At 44.4% G+C, this 26,441-nt stretch overlaps 1 protein-coding gene across 2 annotated transcripts in view; it reads left to right on the top strand.

Moving 5' to 3' along the window:
• LOC126161331 (uncharacterized) overlaps positions 1 to 26,441 on the top strand; it is a 681,344-nt gene that overhangs the window by 246,652 nt on the left and 408,251 nt on the right. The gene's annotated exons all lie outside the window — the stretch shown is intronic.

The following is a 26,441-nucleotide window of genomic DNA, read 5'->3' as shown; positions in this document are numbered from 1 at the left end:
GTTGTTATCAACGGAGAGACGTCTACAGACGTTAAAGTAACCTCCGGTGTGCCACAGGGGAGTGTTATGGGACCATTGCTTTTCACAATATATATAAATGACCTAGTAGATAGTGTCGGAAGTTCCATGCGGCTTTTCGCGGATGATGCTGTAGTATACAGAGAAGTTGCAGCATTAGAAAATTGTAGCGAAATGCAGGAAGATCTGCAGCGGATAGGCACTTGGTGCAGGGAGTGGCAACTGACCCTTAACATAGACAAATGTAATGTATTGCGAATACATAGAAAGAAGGATCCTTTATTGTATGATTATATGATAGCGGAACAAACACTGGTAGCAGTTACTTCTGTAAAATATCTGGGAGTATGCGTGCGGAACGATTTGAAGTGGAATGATCATATAAAATTAATTGTTGGTAAGGCGGGTACCAGGTTGAGATTCATTGGGAGAGTCCTTAGAAAATGTAGTCCATCAACAAAGGAGGTGGCTTACAAAACACTCGTTCGACCTATACTTGAGTATTGCTCATCAGTGTGGGATCCGTACCAGATCGGGTTGACGGAGGAGATAGAGAAGATTCAAAGAAGAGCGGCGCGTTTCGTCACAGGGTTATTTGGTAACCGTGATAGCGTTACGCAGATGTTTAACAAACTCAAGTGGCGGACTCTGCAAGAGAGGCGCTCTGCTTCGCGGTGTAGCTTGCTCGCCAGGTTTCGAGAGGGTGCGTTTCTGGATGAGGTATCGAATATATTGCTTCCCCCTACTTATACCTCCCGAGGAGATCACGAATGTAAAATTAGAGAGATTAGAGCGCGCACAGAGGCTTTCAGACAGTCGTTCTTCCCGCGAACCATACGCGACTGGAACAGGAAAGGGAGGTAATGACAGTGGCACGTAAAGTGCCCTCCGCCACACACCGTTGGGTGGCTTGCGGAGTATAAATGTAGATGTAGATGTAGATGTAGGTTAGTTAGGTTTAACTAGTTCTAAGTTCTAGGGGACTTATGACCACAGCAGTTGAGGCCCATAGTGCTCAGAGCCATTTGAACCATTTTTTTTTTTTTGAAAAATACGGAATCATACCACGTACAAACTTCAGGGATTGATAGATGAAGGGATACAGAACAAAAAAGGTCTAATGAACATTCGTCCGGAAATGCATGGTTTCCATGCTAGAGACCATTTATTCAGTCATACAATCAATTCCGGGAATCGCCGGCCGGTGTGGCCGAGCGGTTCTAGGCGCTTCAGTCTGGAACCACGCGACCGCTTCGGTCTCAGGTTCGAATCTTGCCTCGGGCATGGATGTGTGTGATGTCCTTAGGTTAGTTAGGTTTAAGTAGTTCTAAGTTCTAGGGGATGTTAAGTCCCATAGTGCTCAGAGCCATTTAAACCAATTCCGGAATCATGGTTGCCAGAGACTAAACTGCTCTCTGTGTGGAAAGTCTGTCGCTAGTAAGCCATGCACACACTGTAAGTGATTAGGGTAATAACAGTTGCCATGGAGAATGTTCCTCAAGGTGTTCTGGCTTACCCTATAATGCAGGGCTTAACAACTGGCCGGTTTTGAGCGCGAGTACTCGCGTCTGCTCAGGCACGCGCTCGCGAGCAGGGAGGGAGGGGAGGGAGGGAAATGCGCGCGCACGTTTGAATGTGATCTCGCGTTCTTAGCAGATTTAACTAGCCATCTGAATGCTTTGAACATTTTACTACAAGGTAAAGATCTGCTAATTACTCATTTCATAGATCGAATACGAGCTTTTAAAATGAAATTGACACTTTGGGTGAGTCAGCTGGAAATAGGAAACCTAGCTCATTTTCCTAAATTATCATCCATGCAAGATGGTCACAAAGACTGTGAACGTTATTCACATAGTTTAGTTGATCAGCGCTTTCAAGATCTGACAACACTAGGCAGTGATTTTGATTTGTTCTCTCCATATTCAGCGAATATTTAAGAGATTCGTCCTGAGCTGCAGCAAGAAATTATTGACCTGTAGTGTGACAGAGAATACAGAGACAAATTTCAGAACAAGAAAAACATTTTGGAATTCTACAGACACTTCCCTCAGGATAGATTTCCTCGTTTGCACAAACTGGCGGCTACAATAATATCAATGTTCGGTTCCACGTATGTTTGTGAACAACTGTTCTCTGCAATGAAATGTAACAAGACGCGCCTGAGAAACGCATTGTCTGATCGAAATTTAAACTGCACGCTGCGCCTAAAATGCACAAGAACAATGACTCCGAACATAGACGCAATTGTAAAGGGCAAAAAGTACAAGATAACCGAGAATCCCACACTTCAGTGACACCTTTTATTGTGTAACAGTTCACAAATTAATGCGAATGTAGAGGCATATACTAAGCTAATAAAATTATGTGGCATGTGTACATTTTCCTTTATTTATTTCATTTGTCGCAGTAATTATTCTTGACTGATATCCCTGCAGGTGGCCGCGGATTTACATTGACTGGCGGCAGCTGTTGTGTGCCCCACGTGACTTTCCCCACTCTCCGCTCTGGTCCGGTAGTGGGGGTAGCGTGCTCGCGCTGCTCTGTGCTCGCGCCTTCCTGCTCACAGCTTGCTCCGCGAGCACGTATGTTGTGAAGCCCTGCTATAATGGCAGGCCAACTGACACGGCGGTAGCCTTCCACGGTGTTAATCACATTTTCCTCCAAGTCTGGTATCCGAACATTTCGGATACGTCCTTCATGCTTTCCTGCTTCCTGAAACGTCCCTGTCTCAGATAAATGGCGAAACACAGTTGCAAACATTGAATGCTGTGATTGTTGTCAGCGGGGATAGGTCTCCTGATACAGCTTTGCTGCCCGCCGCCCGCTGCCGTTTGCCTTTTCGTAAGTAAAGGCCATGTCGGCAAGCTCTCGATTCGAATACGGAATCATTGTGTACAACGGTGTATCACATCCACTACAATGTGAGTCTGCAAGAGAAGTGAATCGGACACAACATTACTAATTACTATAGCAAGAGAGGGTGCTAGGGTACGACGTATGAGGAACAGTATCACCTTCTAGGAGGATACTATGCAAACTGCATGGTACAGCGCGTAAGTAAGTAGGCTGTTTAGGTTTTTAGGTTGGTAACGTCACGTAGCGCTCTGTATGAAAATCACTGACTGTCCTGTGTGCAATATGTGGCTGATTTGCATTGCTGGAATATTCGCTATTGTAGTGTTGGGCAGTAGGATGTGAACAGCGCGCAGCGTTGCGCAGTTGGAGGTGAGCCGCCAGCAATGGTGGATGTGGGGAGAGAGATGGCAGAATTTTGAGAGCGGACTGTCTGAACGTGTGTCCGTGGGAAAAAGGAAATTTGTAAAACTGGATGTCACGAACTGGTATAATGACTTTTCAACGCTATTAAGGTAAATACATTGTTTGTTCCCTACCAAAATCTTTCATTTTCTAACTATTCCTATCAGTAGTTAGTGCCTTAAGTAGTTAGAATCTTTTATTTAGCTGGCAGTATAGGTGCTCGCTGTAATGCAGTAGTTCGAGTAACCAAGATTTCTGTGAGGTAAGTGATTCATGTAAGGTATAGGTTATTGTTAGTCAGGGCCATTCTTTTGTAGGGATAATTGAAAGGATCAAAAGACTTAAGACGGCGTGAAACATCAGAAATGAAGTTCCTTATATCAGTAAAGGCTGCACAGAAGAAGGCAGAATAAGAAATGAAGAAAGGAGGAAAGAACTGTGGGTACAGCCATTGAATCCAACCAAAACAGGATGGGAATGATGTTCTTGCATATGCCTTCTCAGAGAATCTCCCGACAAGCAATGGAATATAATCCTATTGGGAGAAGGGGTGTGTGTAGACCGAGGAAGAGATGGTGAGCCCTGATACTGAATTGGCGCAAGAAGAAGACTGAGAAACTACAATAAACGAACATCAGGGTGTCGGGCCGCAATCAGAACCGCTGTCCTCCCGGAATGAAGTCCAATATTGACCACTGCGCTACTTGACCCAATAGTGTGTGTTTTAAGTTGGAGGATCAAATTGAGGAGCAGCAGGGAAAGATTGACGACAAACTTAGCATCAGAATAGAGACCACATAGTGCACCAAGTGAAGGAATTGTGCTGTTTTGGAAGCAAAATAACACATGAGAGGGAAACAATATTAGCTTCGGCGAAGAGAACACTCCCAGCAAAAACAAGTGTACTCGTATCGAATACAGACGTCAAGGGGGGAAGAAATTTCTGAGAATGTATGTGTGTGGAACAGGATTGCTTAGAAGTGAATTACGGGCCGTGGGAAAACCGAAATATAAGAGAATTGAAGCGTTTGAGATGTAGTTCCACGGAGCGATCGTGAAAATGTAGTGGCCTAATAAAATATTATTCTTAAATATTGATCAATGGGTGCTTAACAGTGTGTACTTGAAAGCTGAGGGCACTTAAATGGATTGACATTGACTTACCACTATTTACTTGCTGGGCGAATTAAGGAAACATTACTGCAAAACCTCTCAAAAATATAGATTTAAATGGTCTGAATTGCTTCAGTTTTTGATTTAAGACATACATTAACAATTTTTGTGATTATAAACTATAACAACCTCCAAAATTAATTTGTGATTCAACACATTATGCAATTAATTGCCGGCCGCGGTGGTCTAGCGGTTCTAGGCGCTCAGTCCGGAACCGGGGGACTGCTACGGTCGCAGGTTCGAATCCTGCCTCGGGCATGGACTTGTGTGATGTCCTTAGGTTAGTTAGGTTTAAGTAGTTCTATGTTCTAGGGGACTGATGACCACAGATGTTAAGTCCCATAGTGCTCAGAGCCATTTCAACCATTTTTTTGCGATTAATTTTAACAAGCACCTTACCACAGCACGTAAACGGAGTTAAGCTCGGCCCTTACATTTCTACTATGACCCTGTCACGTAAATTTACGTAAACTGAGGAAGGGAAAGAACATGGTTTACTTGGTTAAATAAATATTCACACTTACCTGATTAGAAACAGCTTTTGAAGCGTATTTGCGTTCGGGAATTTATTCAGGACCTTTATCTGTCTCGTAGTTTGGACATCAACCTCAGATTCATAAAGATCCCCTCTGAAAAGAATTTTCCTGGCTCGAACTTCGCACGCATTACTACTACTGGTAGCTATGTTTACGGCTCCTACCACTCTTTACATTTACACATCCCCACAAAGTTGCCATAAGCAAGGGTTCATCATGGACCTATCAACTTATATGAATACAACACATCGCTTATCACATTTTGCATGCAATAACTACGTTTCTCATCGATTGTCCCTTACCACTGTTTACAGTCGAGGTCTTCATATTCGTTAATTCGTGTTCTTTACTCAATTACTGCCTGAGCTTACGCTTTTTTCTTCAGTGAGTACACTACTCCGAAACTGAGAAATGTGTAATGTTAACTTGATCGTATGGAAAGCTCACGTTTTTCTTTTGCTTATCAGGTATCGAGATGGCGCAGTGTTTAAGGCATACAACGTGCATTAGAGAGGACAGGAGTTAACTTCCTGCCCATTAATGCAGACACAGATTTCTCCATGGTTTCCCGAGGTTACTGGGGCGAATGCTTATATTCTTCCTTCAGAAATAAAAATTTCGTGCGCTCTAAGGATGTGCATCGTTTCTTATGAATTCGTTGTCGATGGAAAGTAAATTCCTTGTCTGTCAACCACGTACTGAATGTGACAGAAATTGCACATTACCCAACCAGATGGTTTGAACGATCAGGCCCTCATAAATGCCTTGTACGAAGCAGTTTTTACTTTATTCGCGTGAAAGGATAGTTCGCTGGTTTTCGCGTGGTTTTTTTGACGCTAGTTGATCGGCGAGCTTGAACGAAACCAGCTGCAAAACCCGCAGCTACAAGGTGGAAACGCTGGCCTCCGCGTAGAAGTGGTTCCCCCGCCTTATGGGCTTCCTCATAACGGCGGCGAGGCGAAGCGCTGCACAGCTCAGGGAAAGTGCCAACACTCGTATTGTCCTCTGCTGCCAACTCGTGACGCAACAATTACGTATTGTTGCTCTGATTCGGCGTTGCTTTTTCATAATGACTTATTTTCTCAAACAAAGCTCCACTTTGCTACTTCCACGTTCGTAGTTTGCCTTAGTGACAACGGAACCTCAGGCTCCTTCGAAGGTGGCCGTACTCAGTCGGCACTCGTGGTCTTCGTAAACATAATTGTTAGCTCATAATTTGTTGTAATAATGACTAGATCCAAAACTTCTGAAAGTAATTACATACACCAACACAATGTGATTTCTCAGGTTTTCTCGGAACGGCTGATTAATGGTGTGCTTCCGGATGTTGTCCTCAGTTGTTGCCCCACAAAACTCGCAGCACGTGTAGAAGATAGCTGCTTCGGTTGTAGAAGAGCTATGCATAAGATGTAAACAACATCTCGACAGAAAGCCCGAAAGCACGCCATTGTTACACCAACACAGTTTCTAAAATGAAATTTATGGACGAAATATCTGACTCCCTCGTGATCAAAACTGGTTTCCTACAGGGAGACAGTCCGTCCCCACTCCTCGTAAACATCGTTCTGGACAAAATCATTCGAGAGTGGAAAAAGAGTTTAAAATTCAAAACTCCTGGATATCTGTGCAACAGGGACGCCATACAGTTGATACCATAACTGAATGCTTTATCTTTGCAGACAATTCAGCCATATTAGCAAATCAGAAGACAACTGCAATAAACATGCAGAAACGCACAAAGACTGTCAAATACCCAGGCAAGGTCCTTGAACCTACTGGGCTATAAAATAGCACAGAGAATTCGCTTACAGAAAATTAAGACAGCCTATGGAAGAACTCACGACATCTGAAATAAGGATTGCCTCTATATAAAAAAAAATGCGCTACAACAACACTATCAAACAAGAAGCTCTGTATAGCAACTAAATTCTCATACTTCACATACAAGTATGGGAATCGTTTAGAAAGAGGAACGCAGAATTATGAGATAGGTTCTTGGGCCAAACAGAGCGAGTGACTGAAAAATGGGAAAACAACATAACAACGATCCAAACTCGCGGCAGACATCAGGAAAACAATTTTAAAATTGTATTCACACATCCATAGACTTCTAGTAACGAGACATACAAAATTTACGGAATTACTGAAGCCGGCCTGTGAGACCGAGCGGTTCTAGGCGCTTCAGTCTGGAACCACACGACCGGTACGGTCGCAGGTTCTAATCCTGTCTCGGGCATGGATGTGTGTGATGTCCTTAGGTTAGACAGGTTTAAATGGTTCTAAGTTCTAGGGGACTGATGACATTCGCTGTTAAGTCCCATAGTGCTCAGAGCCATTTGAACCATTTGAATTACTGAAAACTATATCCTGGTTCAAAACAAGTCAAAAACCATTTAGAAAGAGCTCCGACAAATTCTTGGAAGTCATACGTAGAAACACATACAGATAAGAAATTGGAACATTGGGGAAGCGCTGTCGGAGAACGTAGATACGAAATGAAACAGGAACAAAATTGATGTGAAAGACAGCGAATCTACGGTCAAGGTGAGAGCTGCGCGGAAACACAAAAATTTTTATAGTTTTCTCGCGCCTCCAACAAAATGATGTCGTGAAAAAGGTTTTGCGTTTCGAATAGATACACTCCCTTCATAAATTCTTATCGAAGAGTTATAATTTTCAACGACGCTTCTTGGTCGGGAACACGACGACGCCTCTTGATCGAAAAAAACGAAAATTTTCATCGGCAATTCCGAAAAAAGATGCAACGTCATCAAGGACTGCTATTTTTTTTTCTTCTTTAGGGGCCAGCTCCATAATGATGTCTGATAACGAGATGATTATTAGAACAGATGTAGCAAATAGCTGCTTATTTGTTATTCACAACAGACTGTTTCGGTCTTTATCGCCACTGTCAAGTACCTGAGATTTCAATTTTTGTGAGAATATGTATAAATATGAATGTCATTTATATTAAATATCATAAGGCATATATAAAATGAAATATGGCAGCTGTAATAAGTTTTACATTGGCCAAACAGGACTAACTTTTAGTGTTAGGTATAAAGAATAAATTAGAGAGAGCGAAAATAATCATTCGACCTCCTTGCTCCTCTTCAAAAACCAAAATCATCCTTTTGATACGAGCGAATATCAAAAGGTTTTGCAATGAACATTCTAAGAGACTTATAGATCCATATACACACGAGAAATATTAAACGAACATACAGAATTTAGACACAAGTACTTCCTAAAAACTTCACTGACCACGCAAATGGATAAATTGGAAGTTACATATGCAACAACGGAAGACAATCGTAACAAATTTTAGTTAATAAAATACTATCGCTGAGCCGGCCGGGGTGGCCGAGCGGTTCTAGGCGCTACAGTCTGGAACCGCGCGACCGCTACGGTCGCAGGTTCGAATCCTGCCTCGGGCATGGATGTGTGTGATGTCCTTAGGTTAGTTAAGTTTAAGTAGTTCTAAGTTCTAGGGGACTGATGACCTCAGATGTTAAGTCCCTTAGTGCTCAGAGCCACTATCGCTGATCATCTGCACAATCTTTGTAAACATACAGCGTCGTAAGAGTGTAACTGTCGAAATACTGTCACACCATAATTACCATTTTATTTTCAGCATACTCGTATTTACATTATTTATCATCTTATTAAAACAGTGGCAGTTATAATAAAGTTCAATAACAACGTCAAATGGTCGTCACATCAGTCTAGATGTGAGCTCAATATAATCCCTTTCATATAAATGATATTCATATTCTCACCAAAAGCATGTACTTGACAATGGCGATAAAGGCCGAAACAGTCTGTCGAGAATAAAGATTATTATAAGCATCTATTTGGTGCATCTATTCCAATAATCAAGAGCTGCGACCAGTAGCACCACGGTATAATATGTGGATAATGAGGGACTGTAGTGTCAATGATTCGTTTGTCACGGCCATCGTCAACCAGATGGCGCTCAGGAAGCCTGTCTCTGCGCCCTCTGCTTTGACTCTGTGGGCAGCACTTGTGTTTAGTTTAGGGCTGAACAGTGTTTGCAACACTCATTCTAGGTTACAGCCATGTCCCACCGACGAGTACGTACTCCTATTGAACTGTTTCAGGCACTTGAACGGTATCGCGTTGTGGACCTGTGCGAAGCAGAATGGACTTACTGGCAGACTGTTGCACACAGTGTTCTGGTGATGTGTCGCCGCTTTCAGCAGTGGTCTGCGGAACATTCCCACACCTGCTGAGCAGGATGTGGACATCCATGCGATACAAAAGAAAGTCATTGTACGAGCAGCGGTAGCCAACCGAACATCATCCAGGGACGAAATCTGGGCACATGTCGCACCTGCTGTCAGAAATCAGTGAGAACTGCCTGCTTGCACCAGGATTAATAAACTGTATGAATCTGACTGGCTATCACTGGCACCACGACACCGCCATCCATACTACACTCCTGGAAATGGAAAAAATAACACATTGACACCGGTGTGTCAGACCCACCATACTTGCTCCGGACACTGCGAGAGGGCTGTACAAGCAATGATCACACGCACGGCACAGCGGACACACCAGGAACCGCGGTGTTGGCCGTCGAATGGCGCTAGCTGCGCAGCATTTGTGCACCGCCGACGTCAGTGTCAGCCAGTTTGCCGTGGCATACGGAGCTCCATCGCAGTCTTTAACACTGGTAGCATGCCGCGACAGCGTGGACGTGAACCGTATGTGCAGTTGACGGACTTTGAGCGAGGGCGTATAGTGGGCATGCGGGAGGCCGGGTGGACGTACCGCCGAATTGCTCAACACGTGGGGCGTGAGGTCTCCACAGTACATCGATGTTGTCGCCAGTGGTCGGCGGAAGGTGCACGTGCCCGTCGACCTGGGACCGGACCGCAGCGACGCACGGATGCACGCCAAGACCGTAGGATCCTACGCAGTGCCGTAGGGGACCGCACCGCCACTTCCCAGCAAATTAGGGACACTGTTGCTCCTGGGGTATCGGCGAGGACCATTCGCAACCGTCTCCATGAAGCTGGGCTACGGTCCCGCACACCGTTAGGCCGTCTTCCGCTCACGCCCCAACATCGTGCAGCCCGCCTCCAGTGGTGTCGTGACAGGCGTGAATGGAGGGACGAATGGAGACGTGTCGTCTTCAGCGATGAGAGTCGCTTCTGCCTTGGTGCCAATGATGGTCGTATGCGTGTTTGGCGCCGTGCAGGTGAGCGCCACAATCAGGACTGCATACGACCGAGGCACACAGGGGCAACACCCGGCATCATGGTGTGGGGAGCGATCTCCTACACTGGCCGTACACCACTGGTGATCGTCGAGGGGACACTGAATAGTGCACGGTACATCCAAACCGTCATCGAACCCATCGTTCTACCATTCCTAGACCGGCAAGGGAACTTGCTGTTCCAACAGGACAATGCACGTCCGCATGTATCCCGTGCCACCCAACGTGCTCTAGAAGGTGTAAGTCAACTACCCTGGCCAGCAAGATCTCCGGATCTGTCACCCATTGAGCATGTTTGGGACTGGATGAAGCGTCGTCTCACGCGGTCTGCACGTCCAGCACGAACGCTGGTCCAACTGAGGCGCCAGGTGGAAATGGCATGGCAAGCCGTTCCACAGGACTACATCCAGCATCTCTATGATCGTCTCCATGGGAGAATAGCAGCCTGCATTGCTGCGAAAGGTGGATATACACTGTACTAGTGCCGACATTGTGCATGCTCTGTTGCCTGTGTCTATGTGCCTGTGGTTCTGTCAGTGTGATCATGTGATGTATCTGACCCCAGGAATGTGTCAATAAAGTTTCCCCTTCCTGGGACAATGAATTCACGGTGTTCTTATTTCAATTTCCAGGAGTGTACTTTGGTGTCGTGAAACAATTGACTGGCGAGTGGACTGGCGCTCTTTTGTATTCAGGATGAGAGTAGACACTGTCTGTATACGAGTGGTGCACTACACGCGTACGTCAACGGCTTGGTAAGCCACCTAATGCAGTGCGCGTTCGCCCACGGCACACATGACCCATCCCCGGCTTCGTGGTTTTTGGGGCCATCAGTTACAACTCGCGGTCACATCTGGTGTTTCTGCAGTGTAAAGTAGGCAGTGTCCGCTAACCGGGACAGGGCGTTATCCCCCTGCTAAGCCCATTTGTACGACAGGATGATGCTCATAGTGTAGAACAACAGCCATGGCCATCAAGATCGTCAGATTCCTCTCGCCATTTGAACATGTATGGGACACGACGAGGCGGGAAATTACTCGTTCTCCAGGGCCTAGTAGAACTATCGCCATATTAAAACTAAAAACGCAAGATGCTTCAGACAATCATAGTACAAAGGGCGTCCAAGAAGTTTTGCACAGTCGTCTATAATTTTTTTATTTTCTGCAGGAGGAGAATGAAATGTTTTGTGAACATACTTGGAATGTTTAGCTGTACATTGAGCATATCAATGTAGCCTCCATCACCTGTGACGCATCTGACCCAACGTTCTTTCCATGATGTAAATGCACTTTGGTAAAATTTTGGGGATTGACTTTTACACCATCGCTTGACACAGGAAATAAGGTCTTTCTGACTAACAAGGGAACCTCCCCATCGCACCCCCTCAGATTTAGTTATAAGTTGGCACAGTGGATAGGCCTTGAAAAACTGAACACAGATCAATCGAGAAAACAGGAAGAAGTTGTGTGGAACTATGAAAAAATAAGCAAAATATACAAACTGAGTAGTCCATGTGTAACATATGCAACATCAAAGAGATGGTTAGCGAAGAAGCGCCGTGGTCCTGTGGTTAGCGTGAGCAGCTGCGGAACGAGAGGTCCTTGGTTCAAGTCTTCCCTCGAGTGAAAGGTTTAATTCTTCATTTTCAGTTTATGTGACAAACTGTTATGTTTTCATCACTTTTTGGGAATGATAATCACATCCACAAGAAAACATAAATCGGGCAAGGTAGAAGAATCTTTTTACCCATTCGCCAAGTGTACAAGTTAGGTGGGACGACAACATATTCCTGTCATGTGACGCACATGCCGTCACCAGTGCCGTATAGAATGTATCAAACGTGTTTTCCTGTGGAGGAATCGGTTGACCTATGACCTTGCGATCAAATGTTTTCGATTCCCATTCGAGAGACACGTCCTTTCGTCTACTAATCGCACAGTCGCACGCTTTTGCGGTGCGGTCGCAAAGCACAGACACTAAACTTATTACAGTGAACAGAGACGTCAATGAACGAACGGACAGATCATAACTTTGCGAAAATAAATAAAGTAAAATTTTCGCTCGAGGAAAGACTAGAACCAAGGACCTCTCATTCCGCAGCTGCTGAGTTAACCACGGGACCACGGCGCTCCTAAGCTCACATTGTCCTTGATATTGCATATCTTGCGCATGAACTACTCAGTTTGTATATTTTGCTTATTTTTTCATAGTTCCACACAACTTCTTCCTGTTTTCTCGATTGATCTGTGTTCAGTTTTTCAAGGCCACTGTGCCAACTTATAACTAAATCTGAAGGGGGTGCGATGGGGAGGTTCCCTTGTAAGAAATGTTTTACCGTGCAGGTGGGCCTTCAGACTACCAAAGAGGTAAAAATCAGACGGAGGCAAGTCCGGACTGTAGGGAGGATGAGGAGCAATTTTCCAACCCATTTTCCTGATTTCCTCCTGCTTCATAAGGGCTGTATGGGGTTTGGCATTGTCATGGTGTAGTCTGAGGAGCTGACCTTGAAGCTGTGGTCTGTGGGTCTTCATGGCACCTCGCAGCTTCTCCAATGACAAACAGTAACGGTCCCGGTTAATTGTGGAGCCAGGTTCCAAAAAGGCAATGAAAATCACACCACACTGATCTCAAGAGGAGGAGGCCATCACCTTTCGGACTGCTGTTCGTGAAAGTCTGGTTTCTTCTTCCGAGGAGAACCCGGATAACGCCACTCCATGGACTGGGTTTTGCTCTCAGGTTGGGAAGAAAACAACCATGTTTCATCCTGGGTAATGACGCCGTCAAAACACTGTTTTCAGTCTTCAGTAAAGGTCTTCATGAGACCCTCGCACACATTCTTCCTCGTCGTTTTCATTTCTCTTGTCAATAATCTAGGCACCCAATGTGCACAGATTTTTCTGTACCCTAGCGACTGTACCAGTGATACCACACTACCTAATGACAAACGAGTCATTTCAGCAAGCTGTCGTGTCGTCTCACATCTGTCATTTTGGATGATTTGATCAATGGTCTCCGTATTAGCATCATTCACTGCTATCGATGGGCTATCGCATCGTGGTTTGTCCAGTAGAGAGAAATCACCTTCTTTAAACCTCTGCAACCACCGCTGGATACTGATGCGATCCACTGTGTCCTCCCCATAAACAGGGAGCAACTTCCTGTGAATCGATGTGGCAGAGTCATCGCCGGTCTAGAAGAGGAACTCCATCACCGACCGTTGTCGCAACCTGACATCTACTTCACGGTCCATTATGGCTCACCTGTAAACAAAAGAAAATACTTTTATACAGCAACTTATAGCTAAATGTTTCAAGTATGTTCACAAATAATTTCATTCTGCTCCGGCAAAAAATAAAAAATTAGAGACGATTGTGCAAAAATTTTTGAACGCCCTTTGTAGAATACCTTCCTGATTGCATGCGTGCGTTGCCGCAGAGAGGGTACACCGTGTACTGATGCAACTATTTGGGCGTCCTCTACTGTGAGACGTGTTTGTCACTTGGCTGGTTTAAATTTGTTATCGTATACTCGTAGAATAATGAACTACCTGTCACCCCACATGTCAGTAAAGTAACCTTGACCTTGATGGTCTTGCATTCTTTTTTTCCGACTGTGCACTTCGACTCGCTTGCGCACCCACTTTTATCAATGACAACATCCAAAAGAATGGGGAGGAACTGGGATACTCGCCGGTCGTCGGCTGCTGAAGGCTATGACTCAGTAGAGTCTTGGTAGAAATTTGGCCGTGGATCGCCCCTTAAGGCTCTGCGTAGGCGACGTGAAGTCCGCTCGTCAAAAACTTGTCATCGTCCTGTGCGGCGGTTTACGCCCGTGTGGGAACATTGTCTCCGAAATACTGACGACCCATCCTAGATCCTGTTGATATCGTAAACCAAATTCTTGTGTAGTCTCCGATTTGCTATGACCCATGTTTCTTGCACCGGTTGTCGTCCCACGTTCAATGTAGGTTTATTGGCGACGTCGTGCAATGTTCACTACACTTCTGTCTGCGACACACTGTTCATAATCGTGTCCACACTCTCCCCTTACGCCACGTCTAGCTGCAACATTCGTGGCACATCTTTACATGGCATAGCACTTCCTGTGACTGTTGAATACACAGTTTACTAATGATCTTAAAAACTAAAAACAATAGATATTGTTTTTATAATTCGCGTACAATCTGAAAAGACATAATGCCACACCGACTCCATAGTTCAAAGCCACAATTTTTTTTTTTACATGAATCATAACGAGGGCGAGGAACACCGCTTACTGGAAGCCCATGAAGTGAAAATAACAGTCGTCGTTTCTAGCTAACGGATGACAGTTTATGACCGTCAAAGGCCGTAAACTGCGCGGTACCGCAACGGCACTAACCTTTCTTGGAATTCCGCACTCTACCCACAGTGTTCCCTCACATACTCATTACGTATGACCGGATGTAGGAAAAAAATAAATTCTCTTCTGTGGCGAGGTCGTAAATATAATTACTTGCACTCGACAATAATTGTTACATTAAACTGACGTAAATCTTGATTTGATACTAAAATCTTCTCGGGTGATCAGCATAGTGGTGGCGTCGTCTTGTTGCAACATTTCGATGAGTTTGGTTGCCACAGGCGAAGATGACCTGAAGATGATGGTTATTAAACTCGTTGAAACGTTGCGACAAGACGACATTCGGACAATTCCTTCGTTGTGCGTCGTCTTTTTTTTTCAGAGTATATGTCTATCATGGAATTGGATTAGCGCACATAACGAAATGTAAATTTTAATGTATGGCACCCATCCTCATAGCAGCTGCACTACATGTCACGTCCAAAACTAATCATCGGTTCTGATGTCTATGGTGTTCTAAGTTGAATTGTGTGTGTTTCAAGCGTTGATGCTACCGTATTTAAGTTAAGAAGGAAATGGAAACTTTTATTTGCATACGTAAACCAATAAGTTTGATTTTAATATATAACAATTCGTTAAAAATATTTAAAATATTGATTATAATATTCAGAGCGACCACCCTCCAAGGGCAGAGTTGATAAATACATGAGTGTACCTCTTACTGCCAAGAAATTAATCTCGAATGTGTCCGTGTTTCTGCTATGTTGAAAAGAAAAGGAGAAGAACGAAAAGAAAGCGAAGAAATATCATGTGAAGGCAAACGACGAAATAATGTTTCGCCAATTTTCATACTTTTGTCCCTATTATTCTCTTTTTTCATTGCAGTTTTCACAACAGATCTTGATACCTTCTAACGTATAGAAGATCTTCTAGTTTACGTAAGTTTGTAGTGGATCAATTATCCAAAACGGTCTGTGACTACAATAAGCTGTGAAATCAAAGAGCCACAGAATACTGTTGAGTAGAACTTAGCACAATAATAGACTGTCCAGAGAATCTTGCGTTAAACAGGAAAATGTGACTCTTTATATTTGAGTCATCGTGTTACGTCCTTAGAGACAGATATTAGAATAAAACAATATGGGTGTATGTTAATGAAATCTGGACGAGGGAAGAGTATTAAAAAGATTTTAACATCAAGAAAGGGACAGACACGGCCATACATTCATCATAATGATTTCAGCTGGAATCAACAGACGGAGATATGTATTATTGGAAAAAAGAAGAAAAACTGATGATTACAGGAAAAGCTGAATGTTGTCTATTTCGCGATCTTTTTCTGTATATGGCGAGGCGAAAGAACTTTTAATTCTGCTGAGAAATAAGTTGCTTTTAAAAATATAAGTACGTCGCATTTCGTAACTCGGAGAACGGTAGCTGTAGTGAAAATCACATTCTGTAGCGCTCCAGACAGATCTCAGTAACGTGCACGCAAGGAGACGGGAAGTGGTGCCCGCACGTGCCGAGCGCTGCGGAGGGCTTTGCCCCAGGTTTTCCGCGTGATTTAGGGAACAACAAAAATGCGCTCCGAGCTGGCCAGACGCCACTATCCGCTCCAGCATCTGGACTCTTCGTCTCCGTCACGCACAGCGCTCCTGGCGGGGAGACCTACGAGGAAAGAGGATACCCGGAAAGGATTTCCGTCTTCGCTGGCGTCTGGGGATGAACAGCTGCAGGTATCGTGTGCGCAGACGCAGTTCAGGTTCAGCTTAATAAATTACTTCACGATGACCAGCGTTTTACATCGAAGTCTGTAAGTGGCACATGGCACTCAGTAAGAAATCTGGAGATTTCTATGCGTGGTAAGAACAGGAGCACCAACACTGACATCGTTAATATTACCACGAGCGCGTAATCACTTTGTCATTTGTCTCTCTTAAGGCGTAAAAGCTTGTATTTTTTGCTTATATATGACTTTTGTTAACATTCATGTCTATATTTCCAGTACATTATTCCTTGTGCAAATTTCCAGTGATCTCCCCATGTGACATCAAGCAAGTGACGGGACGGTTTCTTCAATGACTCCTTTTTCCAATTATTTTTCAGTCCGAGAATAGTACCACATCTGTATCTCAGCGTAACCACAAGTCGAAATTTAAGTTTGGTTCCTTCCTTCTCTAATGATTAGTGCACCGTCGATGAGTCATTTGGCCCCAGCGATCGTACTACAAAAGGAAACTAGCTGATAACTTAGACTAGGAGAAAGTTTTCGAGTGCTTTTTGTATTAATTAAATCTACGTAAATGAAATCACTCAGGGTATACCGGTTGCACCAGACCTAATGCAAAAAATTTTATTGATTGTATTCGTGATGAAATAAGAACTAGTTTCCTCGGCTGCCAATTTATTTAATATGTGACTATATTTTCCTCTCGTTCAGTATCATGACATTCTCATACATCTGTTATGGTGGTTCTGAATAATCGAGAACTCAAACGTTAAAAACTCTCCAAACAAATTAGAAAAGTTTAAAGCAGTCACCGATTCCGGAATGAAAGCCTGTCTGCACGAGAAACGCCACCAGGTCCGGTAACATGTGCTCACTACGACTTGCAAGTCTGACATTTCCACTAGTGAACGCGACCAGTATTTGCAGTCGAAGGAGTATGAAAGCGGCTACTAGTTACGGAAAATAGTGGCCATCCTGGTACATGCTGATTTTTAATTCCAGAATCCGTGGATACGCTCACATTTTCTGTCTGGTTTCTTGAGGCAATTTTCAACTTGCCTTTTTTCAAGATTGCTCATGGCGCCATGTACAGATGGTTAGAGGTGGAAAGCTTATGATTCTAAAGTCAAGTGCAGCATTAATTTGAACATCGGAATATATAGCATAGTTGAGAGGAGAATGTATGTGTGGTAGTTTTAATTATCATCTCGAAAAACTCATGTGAACATAAACCTTAGTTATCGTGCTAGACTTCTCTACACATTTACCGCTCGTTTTTTTCCCGGTGAATGGCTTTGTCGAGACCTTGGATGTAAAATTCTGCTTTTCGCATTTTGGCTGTTCAGGAAATTCCAGTGACGCTATGGTTTCTTCATCTGAAGAAAGAAGAAGACGTCACTGGTTGTTACGTCACGACAATACAACGGCGGGAGGGGTGGGGGGAGGAGTCTGCAAAATGAACTGGGGCGTTGTCGTGGATCCTAATCAACCCTTCCACAGCTTCCTGTGACTCGTCGTCTTGACAGACTTCCGTAACCTCGCCAGAAGATTTTTGTTGTATACTCTTGTGACGGTTCACACGTTACGAGCATTTTGTGTTTTTACCACACCCTGGCAATCCAAAAAAAAAAAAAAACAGCATCACCTTGCCTCTTCCGACCATGGTGCAATCTCACTTTTCCACTGCTTGCTTTGCCCTTTTGTCTCGGTGTCGTTCTGATACGTCAAGAGCTCGTCCATGCTGCTTAGGTGGCTAAAGAGGTCATTGGATTGAACTAACATAGCTGCAACATTTCTGCTGCCTCTCAGTCCCGCAGTGTGCACCGTTTTAATTAGTTTCTCTATCAGCAGGATTCAGTAGCGTAGCGTGAGGTTTCAGTATGTACCAGAACTACAGAGGTATACATGGAAACAAAAAATAAATTACGTAACTTAAATTTTAGAGGTGATAATTTAAACTTTGTGATCACACCTTGTATTTGGCATAAATTGAGGACTATTCGGAAAGTAAGCTTCGATGGGTCGCGAAATGGAAACAACTGTGAAAATCATAAATGTTTTATTTGCAGGTATTAGCTACACCTTCCAACTACTTCTCTAAATACTCACCGCTCTGACGCAGACACTTGTCGTAGCGCTGTACCAACTTCCGAATACCCTGGTTCCCTGCTCTGGCCAAAATCCTGTCTTCATAGGCGGTTCACATGAGCAGAGATGAAAATCAGAGGGAGCCAAGTCTGGGCTGTATAGTAGGTGATCAAACACTTCACATCGAGGACGCTGCAGCAGCGTTCTCATAGTCCCTGCAGTGTCACGAAGAAGGAAATGCGTGACAGTTACGTTATGTGGGGCTGCACGAAATCAGGCGAAATCTGTCAGCAGGCAATCTCACTTTGAAGGAGATACTATTTTCTAGACATCTTCAAGGGCTCAGTGTGCGCCCAGAACTGCAAAGAGCAACGTGATACATCTGTGGAAAGGTTAATCTGACCTTACTTTCCGAATAACCCTCGTAAATTGAGCAAGATTATTTGCAAAAAAAAAAAAAAAAAAAGGATTAAATGTTGAACTGGAGGGATAAATTTATAGTGTCATATGTAACACTGATCTCCTGGTAACGTTTCGCCATACTTTGTCTGCTTATCCCGGTTGTCTGTTGTGACCGTAGTGTCTGCCGGCTCAGGGCGTTCCCGCCATGTGGCGCTGCCTCCCAAGGACGCGCCCCCTCCTCCCACGCACTGTGCTCTCGTCCGTCTGTCTGTCTGTGTAGGTACGGCGCGGCGCCATCAGATAGCGGCGACGCCCCCGCATCTGCGCGTGCAGTGCTGTTGCACGAACGTACAAAGGAGCGCGACAGGCGCCGTCTTGGTTACGCAGCGCACGCTTCTCACGGTGTACTTCCAGACACCCAGACATCTCTTAATCCTCTACTTCCCTACCACTAGGGATCCACGGGCTCGTAAAATATAGGAACGTGTGTGGATATAACTGACAGGGAAAAGAAGCCTACACTAGTGTTTACAGATATTTAGAGTCTTAATTTTAGTTGTTCCTTCAGGCATCAGTCATTGATTATTCAGTGGCAGTACGGCTGAGATGATGATGTAAAAGAAAGCCTCGACGTCCCAGCCCAGAATTCATCATCAGTTACGTGAAGAACTCACAAGGGAACCTCCCCATCGCACCCCCTTCGGATTTAGTTATAAGTTGGCACAGTGGATAGGCCTTGAAAAACTGAACACAGATCAATCGAGAAAACAGGAAGAAGTTGTGTGGACTATGAAAAAAATAAGCAAAATATACAAACTGAGTAGTCCATGCGCAAGGTAGGTAACGTTAAGGAGTATTTGAGCTAAGAAGCGCCATGGTCTCGTGGTTAGCGTGAGCAGCGGCGGAATGAGAGGTCCATGGTTCAATTCTTCCCTCGAGTGAAAAGTTTACTTTCTTTATTTTCGCAAAGTTATTATCTGTCCGTTCGTTCATTGACGTCTCTGTTCACTGTAATGAGTTTGGTGTCTGTGTTTTGCGACCTCACCGCAAAACCGTGCGATTAGTAGACGAAAGGACGTGCCGCTCCAATGGGAACCGAGAACATTTTATCGCAGGGTCATATGTCAACCGATCCCACCACAGGAAAAGACGTCTGATATATTCTATACGACACTGATGACGGCATGTGCGTCACATGACAGGAATATGTTGTCGACCCACCTAACTTGTACACTTGGCGAATGGCTGAAAAGATTCCTCTACCTTGCCCCATTTAGGTGTTCTTGTGGATGTGATAATCACTCCCAAAAAAGTGATGAAAACATAAGAGTTTGTCACATAAACTGCAAAAAATGAATGCAACAGTTTCACAGTCGCACAGTTTTCCCTGTGCTCTGTCGAAACATATGTTTTTAACGTTATCAAATTTTTCCGTGTGTAGACCGTCAAATCCTGCATATGTCCAAGCAAATCTGAACATGTCCTAGAATTTTGCAGAGCGAAGTTGACTATGTGTGAGTGCCTGAACTTTGATAATTGTGTCAAAATAAAAAATTAAAATTTTCACTCGAGGAGAGACTTGAACCAAGGACCTCTCGCTCCGCGGCTGATCACGCTAACGACGGGACCACAGCACACATGAGCTCGGATAGTTCTTGATGTGGCCTATCGTGCGCATGGACTACTCAGTTTGTACATTTTGCTTATTTTTTTCATAGTTCCACACAACTTCTTCCCGTTTTCTCGATTGATCTGTGTTCAGTTTTTCAAGGCCTATCCACTGTGCCAGCTTATAACTAAATCTGAGGGGGGTGCGATGGGGAGGTTCCCTTGTCAGCAAGAGTTGTTGTGTAACCGACTACATAACTCGCCAGACACGGAAAAGCTTACAAATCAAGAATTTTACAGGTTTTTATTTTCAGCATTCCGATTTAGTATACACTGACCAGTCAAAACATTATGACCACCTACCTAATAGCCGGTACGTCTGCCTTTGGCACAGATAAAAATGGCGATGCGCCGTGGCCTGGAAGGAATTTATTTTATTTAGTCGTATGTCTAGGATCCCCCGTCGGGCAGGCCGTTCGCTGGGTGCCGGTCTTTTCAATTTGACGCCACTTCGGCGACCTGCAGTCGATGATGATGATAGGATGATGATGAGGACAGCACAACACCCAGTCCCTGGGCAGAGAAAATTCCCCGACCCAGCCGGGAATCGAACCCGGGCCCAGAGGGCTGACAATCTGTCACGCTGACCATTCAGCTACCGGGTCGGACATGGAAGCAATGAGGCCTAGGTTAGTCGCTGGAGGGAGTTGGCACCACATCTGAACCTAACTGCCGCAAATTCCTGGGAGGGGCCATGAGCTCTGACGCCACATTCGATCACATCCTTGGTGTGTTCGGTAGGGATCAGATCTGGCGAGTTGGGAAGGTGGGTGGAGGGACTCTTCACTGTGTTCTTCGACCCACTTCATCAGAGTCATGACCTTGTGCCTTGGCGCATTCTCTTCTTGAAAAACGCCTATGCTGACGGGAAACATGATCGTCGTGAAGGGGTGTACGTGGTCTGCGAACAGTGTACGATAATCGTTGGCCGACATGGTGCCTTGCACCAGTTCCACTGCACCCATGGACGCCCACGTGATGTTCCCCAGAGCATAATGAAGCCGCCGCCAGCTTGTCTCCGCCTCGCAATGCAGGTTTCAGGGAACTTCTCCCCTCTCATCGGCATAATGAAGAGGGTATCGGGGTTCATCAGACTATACAACGGAGTGCCACTGCGCCAACGTCCAGTGCCGATGGTCACGTGCCCATTTTAGTCCTGGTGTAACACTGACACATGCATGGGTCGTTGCCAGCGGACAGTTATCGTTAGGAGTGTTCGGTGCACTGCGTCACAGTGGCTTATGTTGTCAAAGCATCGAATCTTCCTGCGAATTTCTCCACTCTGTCGTTTTGTAGTAGATTCGTGTTTATAACACCAAGTCTCACGATGTATTTTCCAAAAAAGACTTGTTCGCGTTTTGCATCTAATCAACTCGCAGCAGGCGTCCACGCGTCGTTGTTATTCATCGGGAGTCAAGGTGTGCAAAAGAAACATTGCACAAACTTTTCTGCCCGCATCTCGTGGTCGTGCGGTAGCGTTCTCGCTTCCCACGCCCGGGTTCCCGGGTTCGATTCGCGGCGGGGTCAGGGATTTTCTCTGCCTCGTGATGGCTGGGTGTTGTGTGATGTCCTTAGGTTAGTTAGGTTTAAGTAGTTCTAAGTTCTAGGGGACTGATGACCTAAGATGTTAAGTCCCATAGTGCTCAGAGCCATTTTGAACAAACTTTTCTTGTCTTCTGAACATTCTGGTGAACATCTCGGACACTTGATTAAGAGATATTGCTCCGCTACAATTTGTGGCACAACAGCGTTGACACACTATGACCGCACATCCACTACTTAACACAGCCAGCTCGCAACTCACTGCTCGAATGCACATCTGTTGTCTATAATTATTAATGGTTATTGCGCTGGCGTCGTTTATACGCCAGGAGTAAAACCAGTCTTTTGGCGGGACTGTGTGATTTTCAAGGGAACCGTCCTGGCATGTGCCTTAAGAGCTTTAGGGAAAACACGTGGAGCCGGGCGGAGTGGCCGAGCGGTTAAAGGCGCTACAGTCTGGAACTGCACGACCGCTACGGTCGCAGGTTCGAATCCTGCCTCGGGCATGGATGTGTGTGATGTCTTTAGGTTAGTTAGGTTTAAGTAGTTCCACGTTCTAGGGGACTTATGACCACAGCAGTTGAGTCCCATAGTGCTCAGAGCCATTTGAACCATTTGATTTGGAAAACACGTGAACCCTAAATCTCAATAGGAGTGCGGGGATTCGAATTCTGTCAAATGCGAGACTAGTGTATTACCGCTGTTCTACCTCTCTTGGTCCGCTCTCCTAATTCTTTTTTTTTTTTTTTTTATCATCAGTCTACTGACTGGTTTGATGCGGCCCGCCACGAATTCCTTTCCTGTGCTAACCTCTTCATCTCAGAGTAGCACTTGCAACCTACGTCCTCAATTATTTGCTTGACGTATTCCAGTCTCTGTCTTCCTCTACAGTTTTTGCCCTCTACAGCTCCCTCTAGTACCATGGAAGTCATTCCCTCATGTATTAGCAGATGTCCTATCATCCTGTCCCTTCTCCTTATCAGTGTTTTCCACATATTCCTTTCCTCTCCGATTCTGCGTAGAACCTCCTCATTCCTTACCTTATCAGTCCACATAATTTTCAACATTCGTCTATAGCACCACATCTCAAATGCTTCGATTCTCTTCTGTTCCGGTTTTCCCACAGTCCATGTTTCACTACCATACAATGCTGTACTCCAGACGTACATCCTCAGAAATTTCTTTCTCAAATTAAGGCCGGTATTTGATATTAGTAGACTTCTCTTGGCCAGAAATGCCTTTTTTGCCATAGGGAGCCTGCTTTTGATGTCCTCCTTGTTCCGTCCGTCATTGGTTATTTTACTGCCTAGGTAGCAGAATTCCTTAACTTCATTGACTTCGTGACCATCAATCCTGATGTTAAGTTTCTCGCTGTTCTCATTTCTACTACTTCTCATTACCTTCGTCTTTCTCCGATTTACTCTCAACCCATACTGTGTACTCATTAGACTGTTCATTCCGTTTAGCAGATCATTTAATTCTTCTTCACTCTCACTCAGGATAGCAATGTAGCAATGTCATCAGCGAATCGTATCATTGATATCCTTTCACCTTGTATTTTAATTCCACTCCTGAACCTTTCTTTTATTTCCATCATTGCTTCCTCGATGTACAGATTGAAGAGTAGGGGTGAAGGGCTACAGCCTTGTCTTACACCCTTCTTAATACGAGCACTTCGTTCTTGATCATCCACTCTTATTATTCCCTCTTGGTTGTTGTACATATTGTGTATGACCCGCCTCTCCCTATAGCTTACCCCTACTTTTTTTCAGAATCTCGAACAGCTTGCACCATTTTATATTGTCGAACGCTTTTTCCAGGTCGACAAATCCTATGAAAGTGTCTTGATTTTTCTTTAGCCTTGCTTACTTTATTAGCCTTAACGTCAGAATTGCCTCTCTCGTCCCTTTACTTTTCCTAAAGCCAAACTGATCGTCACCTAGCGCATTCTCAATTTTCTTTTCCATTCTTCTGTATATTATTCTTGTAAGCAGCTTCGATGCATGAGCTGTTAAGCTGATTGTGCGATAATTCTCGCACTTGTCAGCTCTTACCGTCTCCGGAATTGTGTGGATGATGCTTTTCCGAAAGTCAGACGGTATATCGCCAGACTCATATATTCTACACACCAACGTGAATAGTCGTTTTGTTGCCACTTCCCCCAATGATTTTAGAAATTCTGATGGAATGTTATCTATCCGTTCTGCCTTATTTGACCGTAAGTCCTCCAAAGCTCTTTTAAATTCCGATTCTAATACTGGATCCCCCATCTCTTCTAAATCGACTCCTGTTTCTTCTTCTTTCACATCAGACAAATCTTCACCCTGATAGAGGCTTTCAATGTATTCTTTCCACCTATCTGCTCTCTCCTCCGCATTTAACAGTGGAATTCCCGTTGCACTCTTAATGTTACCACCGTTGCTTTTAATGTCACCAAAGGTTGTTTTGACTTTCCTGTATGCTGAGTCTGTCCTTCCGACAATCATATCTTTTTCGATGTCTTCACATTTTTCCTGCACCCATTTCGTCTTAGCTTCCCTGCACTTCCTATTTATTTCATTCCGCAGCGACTTCTATTTCTGTATTCCTGATTTTCCCGGAACATGTTTGTACTTCCTCCTTTCATCAATCAACTGAAGTATTTCTTCTGTCACCCATGGTTTCTTCGCAGCTACCTTCTTTGTACCTATGTTTTCCTTCCCAACTTCGATGATGGCCCTTTTTATAGATGTCCATTCCTCTTCAACTGTACTGCCTACTGCGCTATTCCTTATTGCTGTATCTATAGCGTTAGAGAACTTCAAACGTATCTCGTCATTCCTTAGTACTTCCGTATCCCACTTCTTTGCGTATTTATTCTTCCTGACTAATGTCTTGAACTTCAGCCTACTCTTCTTCACTACTATATTGTGATCTGAGTCTATATCTGCTCCTGGGTACGCCTTACAATCCAGTATCTGATTTCGGAATCTCTGTCTGACCATGATGTAATCTAATTGAAATCTTCCCGTATCTCCCGGCCTTTTCCAAGTATACCTCCTCCTCTTGCGATTCTTGAACAGAGTATTCGCTATTACTAGCTGAAACTTGTTACAGAACTCAATTAGTCTTTCTCCTCTTTCATTCCTTGTCCCAAGCCCATATTCTCCTGTAACCTTTTCTTCTACTCCTTCCCCTACAACTGCATTCCAAGCTATTAGATTTTCGTCCCTCTTTACATACTGCATTACCCTTTCAATATCCTCATACACTTTCTCTATCTGTTCATCTTCAGCTTGCGACGTCGGCATGTATACCTGAACTATCGTTGTCGTTTTTGGTCTGCTGTCGATTCTGATTAGAACAACCTGGTCACTGAACTGTTCACAGTAACACACCCTCTGCCCTACCTTCCTATTCATAACGAATCCTACACCTGTTATACCATTTTCTGCTGCTGTTGATATTACCCGATACTCATCTGACCAGAAATCCTTGTCTTCCTTCCACTTCACTTCACTGACCCCTACTATATCTAGATTGAGCCTTTGCATTTCCCTTTTCAGATTTTCTAGTTTCCCTCCCACGTTCAAGCTTTAGACATTCCACGCCCCGACTCGTAGAACGTTATTCTTTCGTAGATTATTCAATGTTTTTCTCATGGTAGCCTCCCCCTTGGCAGTCCCCTCCCGGAGATCCGAATGGGGGACTATTCCGGAATCTTTTGCCAATGGAGAGATCATCATGACACTTCTTCAATTACAGGCCATATGTCCTGTGGATACACGTTACGTGTGGTTTCCATTGCCTTCTGCATCCTAATGTCGTTGATCATTGCTGATTCTTCCGCCTTTAGGGGCAATTTCCCACCCCTAGGACAAGAGAGTGCCCTGAACCTCTATCCGCTCCTCCGCCCTCTTTGACAAGGCCGTTGGCAGAATGAGGCTGACTTCTTATGCCGGAAGTCTTCGGCCGCCAATGCTGATTATTTATCAAAATTTAGGCTCTCCTAATAACAGCATAAAACGTTCAGAAACATGAGCAGTCTTATAGGTCCCACACTAGAAAGAGCATTAACAGACTATGAATGCGATGGTATGTTCCGTCGATAGCCGTGCTTGAAGATGAAGCTGTAATAGGATCAAAATAGATTGCAAATAAGATGAAATAATAAATACAGCTAAGACAAGTGGTTGGAGAATTGCCTTTGTTCCCCATAACAAAAGTTGGTGGGAATTGGAGGACTGGGGGATTGGTATTATCTAATTTGCTTCCTTTTCTAACAACCTACAGCGTTCTTAACTACGAAGGTGGTTTCAGGGACATGACAAGTATGCCAAAGCACGAAAAAATTTAATTATTTAATTTTTCTGAAATTTATTTTTCCATCCATAGTGTTTCTTTGTGACCTATAAGTCTTCGTCTGTAAGATATCAACTTGTATTGCAGACAAAGGTTCAGG

The sequence above is a fragment of the Schistocerca cancellata genome, chromosome 2 (assembly GCF_023864275.1).
Source record: "Schistocerca cancellata isolate TAMUIC-IGC-003103 chromosome 2, iqSchCanc2.1, whole genome shotgun sequence".
Taxonomy (NCBI): Eukaryota; Metazoa; Arthropoda; class Insecta; order Orthoptera; family Acrididae; genus Schistocerca; species Schistocerca cancellata.
This window is presented reverse-complemented; position numbering and strand designations above follow the sequence as displayed.